The sequence below is a fragment of the Phoca vitulina genome, unplaced genomic scaffold (assembly GCF_004348235.1).
Source record: "Phoca vitulina isolate PV1807 unplaced genomic scaffold, GSC_HSeal_1.0 scaffold39, whole genome shotgun sequence".
In the NCBI taxonomy this organism is placed as follows: Eukaryota; Metazoa; Chordata; class Mammalia; order Carnivora; family Phocidae; genus Phoca; species Phoca vitulina.
Genome location: NW_022589742.1, coordinates 3,337,038 through 3,346,484, shown reverse-complemented (window position 1 = coordinate 3,346,484; position 9,447 = coordinate 3,337,038). Strand labels below are relative to the sequence as shown.

The following is a 9,447-nucleotide window of genomic DNA, read 5'->3' as shown; positions in this document are numbered from 1 at the left end:
ATTTTATTTTATTTTATTTTATTTTATTTTATTTTATTTTATTTTATTTGTTTCAGAGTAGAATTTAGTGATTCACCAGTTGCATATAACACCTAGTGCTCATTACATCAAGTGCCCTCCTTAATGCCCATCACCCAATTAATGACCCCATCACCCCACCCACCTCCCCTCCAGGAATCCTCAGTGTGTTCCCTATAGTTAAGAGTCTCTCATGGTTTGCCTCTCTCTATTTTTGTCTTATTTTATTTTTCCTTCCTTTCCCTTATGTTCATCTGTTTTGTTTCTGAAATTCCACATATGAGTGAAATCATACGGTATTTTTCTTTCTCTGACTGACTTATTTCACTTAGCATAATACCCTCTCGTTCCATCCATGTCATTGCAAATGGATATTTTCCCACATTACCCACATCCACACCTCCTTCATCATTTTAAAGACTGGATAATTGATTTACTCAATTGTCTATCGATGGATGTTTGGATTAAATCCAGTATTTTATCCATAATATCTTTCTGTACGCACATTGTATGGCAGTGGGTGAGTACTAGAGAGCGCCTTCTCCTACAGTTTATATTTTGCATTGACTAGAAGTACAGATGATTGGATTTTTGGATGTTCTGTGGCTGGGTTGGCAGTTGAAACTGAGCACTCAGGATCTCATCAGTACTAGAAGAATGGTGTCATTCCTATGATAGTTCTAAACCAATGAATTTATGACATGCTAATGTGGTCTTGGATCACTTCAAATGGTGAAAGTGTAGCTTATGTGTACAAAGGTCACTGTCTCTTCATGTAGAGGAAATAACCAAAATATCTCAATGTAGACAGCAAAATAAATGTTTTCGGTACAAGTTCCAATATTCATTTGGTGTCAATAAAATCGTCCAAAATAATCTTGAAGACCATGGCAAGTTTTAGCTGTATTGATGAGACATGACATTTACTGTTTAAATCCAGCTGCTGAAAGAATTCTTTTACAAGAAAGATGGAAAGTAAGAAATTTATAATGTGCATTACTTCCAGACTGCATTACTCTTTGGACACATATGACTATCAGAATTTTGTTATTGTTACATCTTTTTACTTCACATCCACATCATGATGATAAACTGAAGCTTTTCTTTTCTTCTTTTTTTTTTAAAAGATTTTATTTATTTATTTATCTGAGAGAGAGAGAGAGAGAACAAGCCAGGGGGAGGGAGAGGGACAGGCCGACTCTGGGCTGAGTGTGGAGCCCAATGTGGGGCTCGATCTCACAACCCCAAGATCATGACCTGATCTGAAATCAAGAGTTGGACACTCAACTGACTGAGCCACCCAGGCGCCCCTTCTTTTCTTTTTTTTTAAAGCTCTTATTTTCTGGGCACATTCTTCCCCATAGAGGAGGAAGAACAGTGAACCTTTAGTGAACGTAGGTTGAGAAGCTAAATGGCCTTTGATGTTGAGGCAGTTATTTATATTCTGATAGAAGTACTCAGAGAAGAGAGGCCTGGCTGGTGCCAGTGGTGAAGTGTCTGACTTTGGTTTTGGCTTGGGTCATGATCTCAGGGTGGTGATCGAGCCCTGGGTTGGGCTCCAAACTCAGCGGGGAGTCTGCTTGAGACTCTCTCTCCCTCTGCCCCTCCCCCCAAAACAAATAAAATAAATAAATCTTAAAAAAGGTACTCCAAGAAGAATCTTCTTTGCTAGGTGGCTATCATAAAGGGAAAGGAATGATGAGGAATCCTTAGGTACTAAGTAGTCCTCCTGCTATGGCTGAATTTCCAGACAAATTCAAAAGCAGTTTCAAAACTTGAACTTTGGTGTTTCCATTTCCCACAAGTAACACATTGAAAAGGTCTGTAAAATAAATGTTAAGTATATGGTCATTGGTAATAGTCATGTTTGTTAACAATCCAGCCCAACCAGCTGCATAGCAGACTTAAGGGAACCAAAGAAAAAATTCTCACAGACTTGATGAATATCTTTAACTTGCTCTGATTTTTAACATTCACATTTAGGTTATTCAGTGCACTTCAAGCTTTGCCTTTAACACTGAGGTTAGGATTGTTGATTACATTCCAACAATTGGAATACCACCCAATTAACAAATTATAGCTTGATTAGCTGAAAGGCTACATTGTTATCCAGAACAACCAAACTTTTTCAATAATTACAGAATCTTTTTTTTTAGGCTTTAATAATGCCTCTATTCATAAGCATATATATATATATATATATATATATATATATATATATATATATACACAAAATAAATGAAATACAACACTCATCCTTGGTAAATGACTTGATTGGTTGCCAGTTTGAATAAAACTATTTCACCAGGAAGTCTATTCCTCAGTTTTATTTTTTATTTTTAATTTTATTTAGAAATGTAAAAGACTTTATTTATTTTTTTAAAGATTTTTTAAATTTATTCATTTGAGACACAGAGATAGAGAGAGCATGAGCAGGGAGAGAGGCAGAGGGAGAGGGAGAGGGAGAAGCAGGTTCCCTGCTGAGCCAGGAGCCCAACGCGGGGCTCAATCTCAGGACCCTGGTATCATGACCCGAGCCAAAGGCAGACGCCCAACCACCTGAGCCACCCAGGAGCCCCAAAGACTTTATTTTTTATACTTAAAATTTATATATCTAAATGTTTCTTTTTTCACCAAAACACAAATTTTTCATTTCCAGCTTTATTGATATATATTTTACGAATAACATTGTGGAATCTTAAGGTGTGCAATGTAATGATTTGACATGTGTGTATATGTGTGTGTGTGTGTGTGTGTATACGTATATATATCATGAAATGATTACCACTAGGTTTGTTAACACATCCATTACCTCACATAGTTACCATTTTATTTTTGTGTTGAGAATATTTAAGATCTGTCCTCTTAGCAAATTTCAAGTATACAATACAGTATTGTTAACTATAGTCACCATGCTGTACATTAGACTTGTAGAACTTATTTATCTTATAACTGAACATTTCTACCCTTTGATCAACATTTCCCCATTTTTAAAAAAAGATTTAATTAATTAATTAATTTATTTATTTAGCGCGAGTCGGGGGGAGGAGCAGAGGGAGAGAGAGAGAGAGAACCTCAAGCAGACTCCAAGCTGAGTGCGGAGCCCAATGTGGGGCTCAATCTCACGACCCTGAGATCCTGACCTGAGCTGAAATCAAGAGACGGACGCTTAACCAACTGAGCCACCCAGACTCCCATCAACATTTCCCCATTTCCCTCACTCACCAACTCCTAGCAACCACCAATTTACTCTCTTTCTGAGTTCAACTTTTTTAGATTCTACATAAGAGTGAGATCATACAGTATTTGTCTTTCTCTGTCAGACTTATTTCACTTAGCATAATGCACTCAGGACTCATCCATGTTGTTACAAATGGTAGGATTTCCCTCTTTTATGGGTGAGATATATATATATCGCATCTTTATCCGTTCATCTGTCAACAGATACTTAGGTTGTTTTCATGTCTTGGCTATTGTAAACTGCTGCTATGAACATAGAAGTGCAGATACCTCACTCTCTGTCTTCTCTGCCCTGGGAGCAGCTCTCCTGCCACAGCCCCTCATCCCCTGAAAATGTACACCTGAGCAACGGTGGTCGCCACCCCCTTCTTGGCTAGGAGCACCTCTCAGCTGTTGAGCCAACCACTGCAGTGCTGCTAAAACCACCCGAGACACTGACAGATGAGAGCTTCAGCAGCTTGGCTGCCCCACATCCCCTGACGTCACTTATTCCTATGGCAGCTTCCGAATCAGCGCCATTTCATGGGATATCGACGTAGCAGCCACGTTCATTGAGGCTGAGGCAGCCACGGTAGGGGTGGCTGGCTCTGGGGCTGGAATTGGGACTATGTTCGGGAGCCTCATCATTGGTTATGCCAGGAACTCCTCTTTGAAGCAACAGCTCTTCTCCTACGCCATTCTGGGCTTTGCCCTCTTGGAGGCCATGGGGCTCTTGTGCCTGCTGGTGGCCTTTCTCATCCTCTTCATCATGGGAGGGAGCTGTCTCCACCTCCCATAGGTCTTTCTCCCATATTTCGTCTGCCCAGTATGTCCCTTTTCCCTGTACCTCCCCAGGCAGCCTAGGGAAAGTCGCTGGCTCAAAGTTTAACAGAGGGAAGACAAATAAATACTGTATTCATAAGAACAAAAAGAAGTGCAGAGATACTGATTTCATTTCCTATGTATATATACCCAAAAGGGAGATTAATGGATCATATGATGGTTCTATTTTTATTTTTTTGAGTAATTCCCATTCTGTTTTCTACTGTGACTCTACCAATCTGCATTCCCACCAATAGTGCACAGGGGTTTCTTTTCTGTACATTCTGGCCAACACTAGTTATCTCTTGTCTTTTTGATGATGGCCCTTTTAACAGGTGGAGGTGATCTCTCACTGTGGTTTAGATTTGCGTTTCCCTGATGATTAATGATGTTGAGCACCTTTTCATGTACTTGTTAGCCATTTGTATGTCTTCTTTGGAAAAATGTCTATTCAGTTCCTCTACCTAGTTTTAAATCAGATTATTTCTTTTTTGGTATTGAATGATATCAATTCCATATAAATTTTTTATATTAACCCCTTATCAGATACATGATTTGCAAATATTTTATCCTACTCTGTAGATTTTCATTTTGTTGATTGTTTCTTTTGCTGTGCAGAAGCTTTTTAGTTTGATGTAGTCCTGCTTGTTTATTTTTGTTTTTGGTGTGTCCAAAAAATCTTTGCCAAGACCAATGTCAAATATCTTTTCTGTTCTTTTCTTCTAGGAGTTTTATATTTTCAGGTCTCACATTTCAGTTTTAATATATTTAGAATTAATTTTTGTGAGTGATGCAAGCCAGGGGTCCACTTTTCATTCTTGTGCATGTGAATATCCAGTGTTGTTAGGCTGGGACGCAGTGCTGGGCCAGGTGCGGGAGGTTCCTGGGGGCTGATGCCGGGATCTCCGGACACATTCCTTATCTTGTGAGGCTTCGGTTTTTATACATGCTTAACAAAAATAATGTTTTGTAAATGAACAACAGAACATTGTTGGCTAATCTGATATTCCAAAGGAATAGTTCATTAAAGAGATATTAGAAAATGGATGATAATAGGCTGATGAGACATTTGGAGCCAGTGAGGAGAATTCTGAAGAAGTCTTCCTAATATATTTCTACACACGCAATTGATTGCTCTGTATTCCCCAGATCACACCTAAAGTGATCACATCCTCCTTTGTTGATTGATGTATACATGTCTTGCTTATTTCCAAATTGGGACCTCAGGTGACTCACAATGATGATACAGACAGAGTACAATCAGAAATACTCCACGCAAGGAGAGAGACAGAAACCAAGAAGTAGTTAGAGAAGAGGACAAAAACAAGGCCCAGAATGCCTGAATGAGGAAATCATGCTTTTTAGAGGCCAGGGCCAGTTTGGAAATGAAATTGGTTCCAGAACTCTATTATTGTTACTAAGAGAAATGATGTATGTTTTTTTTCCTGAATGGACTTACTTTTAGTTTTCAATTCTTAGAGAAATTTGTCACAGGAATCTTTGTCTAAGGGGCTTTAGGTACTGCCCCTTATATTATGAGTGATAGATTAACTAGTGTATTAAAAACTTTAGAGGACTTCTGTGTGTATCCTCTTTCCATGCTTTGATCTAGTGCTAATTTCTTCTCTATATCCCCAAAGCAGGGCTCATTCCAACCTTTCTGTTCACCGGGTGCTGCCCCTAAACTATGTTGCTTTTGTCCCTATTACAAACTTTGCATTTGCACCAAATTCCAGTTTTCCAAAAGGAGTTAAGAATGCTGAGTCCTCAAGTGCTCGAACATTTAGCTCTGTTAGAGGAAGCTGGTGTTTGGTTTCACACAGATGAATATAATGTTGCTACTGTCATTTTCTTTTTCCTCAGCTAGTTACAGAATTGAAATTAGGGACAATGAGTCTTTGGAGAAAATGTAGATTATGAAAAACAGGTTGATTAATATAAGGAAAATATTCAGATAATTCTGGAATGCCTTGACATAGTAACGTCATAGAAATGTCTCACCTAAGTTGTTCTTTGCAGTGAAGGCAATTTCAATGATGTTGAAAAAATGTGTTTGTTACCAGACCTTCACATATTTGTACTAATTTCTAAAAATTAGGTCAAATTTTCTGCGAGTAGACCATCTGGTTAGCTTTTATGATTACCTGTATTTCTTAATATTTTAGTAACCACCCTCCCCAAAATAGTATATAGAATGTATGTGTAGCTATTATAATGAGAAAGCAAAACTCATAGGATGTGCTTAGAAATAAACTATTTTGTTCTTCCCACTGTTCTTTTAAATCTTTCCTGTGGCCTTGTTGCTTCCCCTGCTACAGATTATAGTTCAGGCCGAGTGTTTCTGGTCATTCCTACATAATACAGTCTCCGGATCACTTCAACTAAAACCAAACCAAGTGAGCAGCACCACTCTCGGTGTAAGAATTACCATGCCCTGCCCCGGGGCGCCTGGGTGGCGTCTGACCCTTGGTTTCAGCTCAGGTCGTGATCTCAGGGTCATGAGATCGAGCCCCATGCAGGCTCCAAGCTCAGCCAGGAGTCTGCTCGAGATTCTCTCTCCTTCTCCCTCTGCCCCTCCCGCTTGTGCTCGCTTGCACACTCTCTCCCTCTCTCTAAAATAAATAAATGACAATGCCCTGCCCAATATAATTGCTATTTCTTGAACCGTCTTTTAAATCAGACTTTTACCCCCCCACCAAATTCGGCCATGCTCCAAAAGGAAGCCTGAGGTTGGGGCAAGCAGGAGTGGCAGCTTTCTTGGGGCTTTTCCCATCTACGGCTTCTATTCTTTTCCTTCCGTCTTGCCAACCAGATTTCTGACTTTTCCATGGTTGGAGTACAAGGAACGAGAAGAAATAAAGAAGCAGAAAAATTCTTACTTGGCATTGTCCTGGTAATCAGCTATGTGTGCTTTCTGTGTCCGACATTCATTTAAAACTGACTTTTTGCCGTATGGGGGCTTCAGCTGTTCTTCCGAGTTTCCCCTTCCCCTCCATTAGGCTTCTTATCCGTGTAGTCCTCTTGACAATGTAAAGCATCTGATCCCTTATTTCACTCTTAGTACCTTCAACTTCCCCTTTCTGGATCTTTCTTATGGGTAACCCACATCCCAAAACATTCCAACATCCTCTGCCTGGACAAAATGTGGAGTTTAGGTCACCAAGTTCAGCGACTCACTCTTTCACTGGGCCTTTAAATCCGTTAGCCATCCATTTCTTGTACACTCGATTTTCTTAGAAAGTGTGCAATACTGGTTGATTGTGTCCTGCAACCTGCTAGAGACACGGGGATTTCTAAGATGGAGAAGAAAGGTAAGCACTATCAGGTCTCCTGAAACTTGCCTTCAGTATGTCCTTGAGTCCCTTCTCAGGAGATCCGTCCTTTCATCCTACTTCCAAATGTGCAGATATATTCTCAAACATTTTCCCAAGTCTCCAAAGAACCCCCAAGCTACCCAGTCTATGTTTTCTTTCATTTGCTCTCACTTGATCTGTTGTTGGGGATACACTTCTTACCACAGTACTTGGCACTTTGGACATTTCCCTGTCCCCAAGTCCCTGGCAATCACCATTCAACTTTCTCTCTCCACCAGGAAGTTTTCTTTTGCATCACATTGCATTTGGATCTCTAGGCATTGAAGCTCCTTCCTCGTGCATATAAGCAACACACAACACAGTCCGCTGTGAACAAATTTGTAAGCACTTCTTAACATTATCACTAACTTAATGCTAATATAATCTTTGGCTTTTAATATAGCAACTAATAATGGTAGCAAAAATAACAGCAGCTAACCTTTACTCAGTTTTTAGAATGCTCCAGGCACTGTCCTACGTGCTTGTGATGTAGTAACGTATGTAATGTGCACAGCAACCTAGGAGGAAGGCACTCGGACACCCCTCAGTTTACAAAGAAGTTGATACATGAAGAGTTAAGTGACTTCCCCGAAGTCTGACAGCTATGATTGTGAGTCTGGAAGCCACACTCTTAACCAACGAGCTGCCTCTTGGTTGTGCTGATAATAGCAGTCAAACAGCTTGTCAGTGACTGATTACGTGTGCGTAGCATCGTACTTTGAGCTAACACCAAGACTTCCTTGTCAACCAGGCTACTTCTCAGGTGTATACTTTGGAGTTTTGTTTGCAGCCCTCTCATGTGTTCCCACACCATAATTTTAAGTTTTGTGGAAATATTCCTTGGTTCCTCGTCCCCTGTCACATGGATCTCATCAACTAATTGGCTACAACTCAACTCTGTCAATTTTCTGCTGAAAAAAACTTTCTGTATGAAGACATCCCTCATTCTTGTGACTGGATCAGGTCCTTCTGCTTAAAATTTATACGACCCCATGAATTTCTTCTTAGACTTTGATACAAGAATCATTATTTTAAGGGGCCATTTTAATGCCTGTCTCATCCTCTGTATTGGATACCCAATAACAGGAGGAATTGTGCCTGCCTTGTGTACTAAGTACTGCTAAACAATGACTTCTCTTTTTTGTTTCTTTTTCATGTAGGATCCCTTCATATGGGTCCATTTCACTCCTCTTTCCCATTGTCATTAACTGATCCAGGCCTGACAGTACTTTCTGGTTTTCCTTTACCATTCATCAAGCACCTAGTCTGTATGAGCCTTGACCTCAAGAAACTGTAAGTCCAAAGGAAAAGACAAGGATAAGACAAAAGGAAAAGACAAAAAATCCCAAGAATAATGCTGTTTTGTCCCTGTGGGGCTGGTTGACAGTGCTAGAGATGGGGTAGGATATACGGGCTCGTCTTATAGCAGAGTTTGGAGAGTTTATGAAATGGACTAACACATTAGACCCCAACAGTTATGCTGCAAAGTGTGTAGTGAATCCTCCAAATGCCCTCAGTAGTTTTCTCTAAAACATCAGGAGGAAGAAAGTAGACTTTGGAACCTATTTTAACCTATGATTGCTCTCTCTAAAATAGTTTCTCACTACGCTTGCACCCTCCTTCCTCAGGAAATCGAAATGGTGCACAAAAGCATCTCTTTCCTTTTTAGTTGTTCTTATGTGACTTAAGCACAGGTTTCAACCTTGGCCGGATGAAGCAGGTTGTTTGCAAAAACAAAAGAAGAATCAGTGTTTTCTCAAATATAACTTCAGTCTAAAAATAGATAGTGGCTATTTTATTTGCACTTCACACCTACCAGTCCTTCTTCTTGTTTGTCAAGCCCCATTAGGCTTTCATGACACAGGAGAGACGAGTTCTGGGTGAGTGAAGGGCAAGGACTCCATGCCTCAGCTCTGATCGCTACTGCAGAGCCCGTATATCCTACCCCATCTCTAGCACTGTCAACCAGCCCCACAGGGACAAAACAGTTTCTCTTCAGGTGGCGGCCACCAGCCCCTCACTGGGTGTTTATCCT

At 40.2% G+C, this 9,447-nt stretch overlaps 2 pseudogenes; one reads left to right on the top strand and one right to left on the bottom strand.

The window, feature by feature from the left end:
- Positions 1-1,054: 1,054 nt before the first annotated feature.
- On the bottom strand, positions 1,055-2,998 carry LOC116647098 (annotated as a pseudogene).
- Positions 2,999-3,591: 593 nt separating this feature from the next.
- On the top strand, positions 3,592-4,036 carry LOC116647097 (annotated as a pseudogene).
- Positions 4,037-9,447: the final 5,411 nt, after the last annotated feature.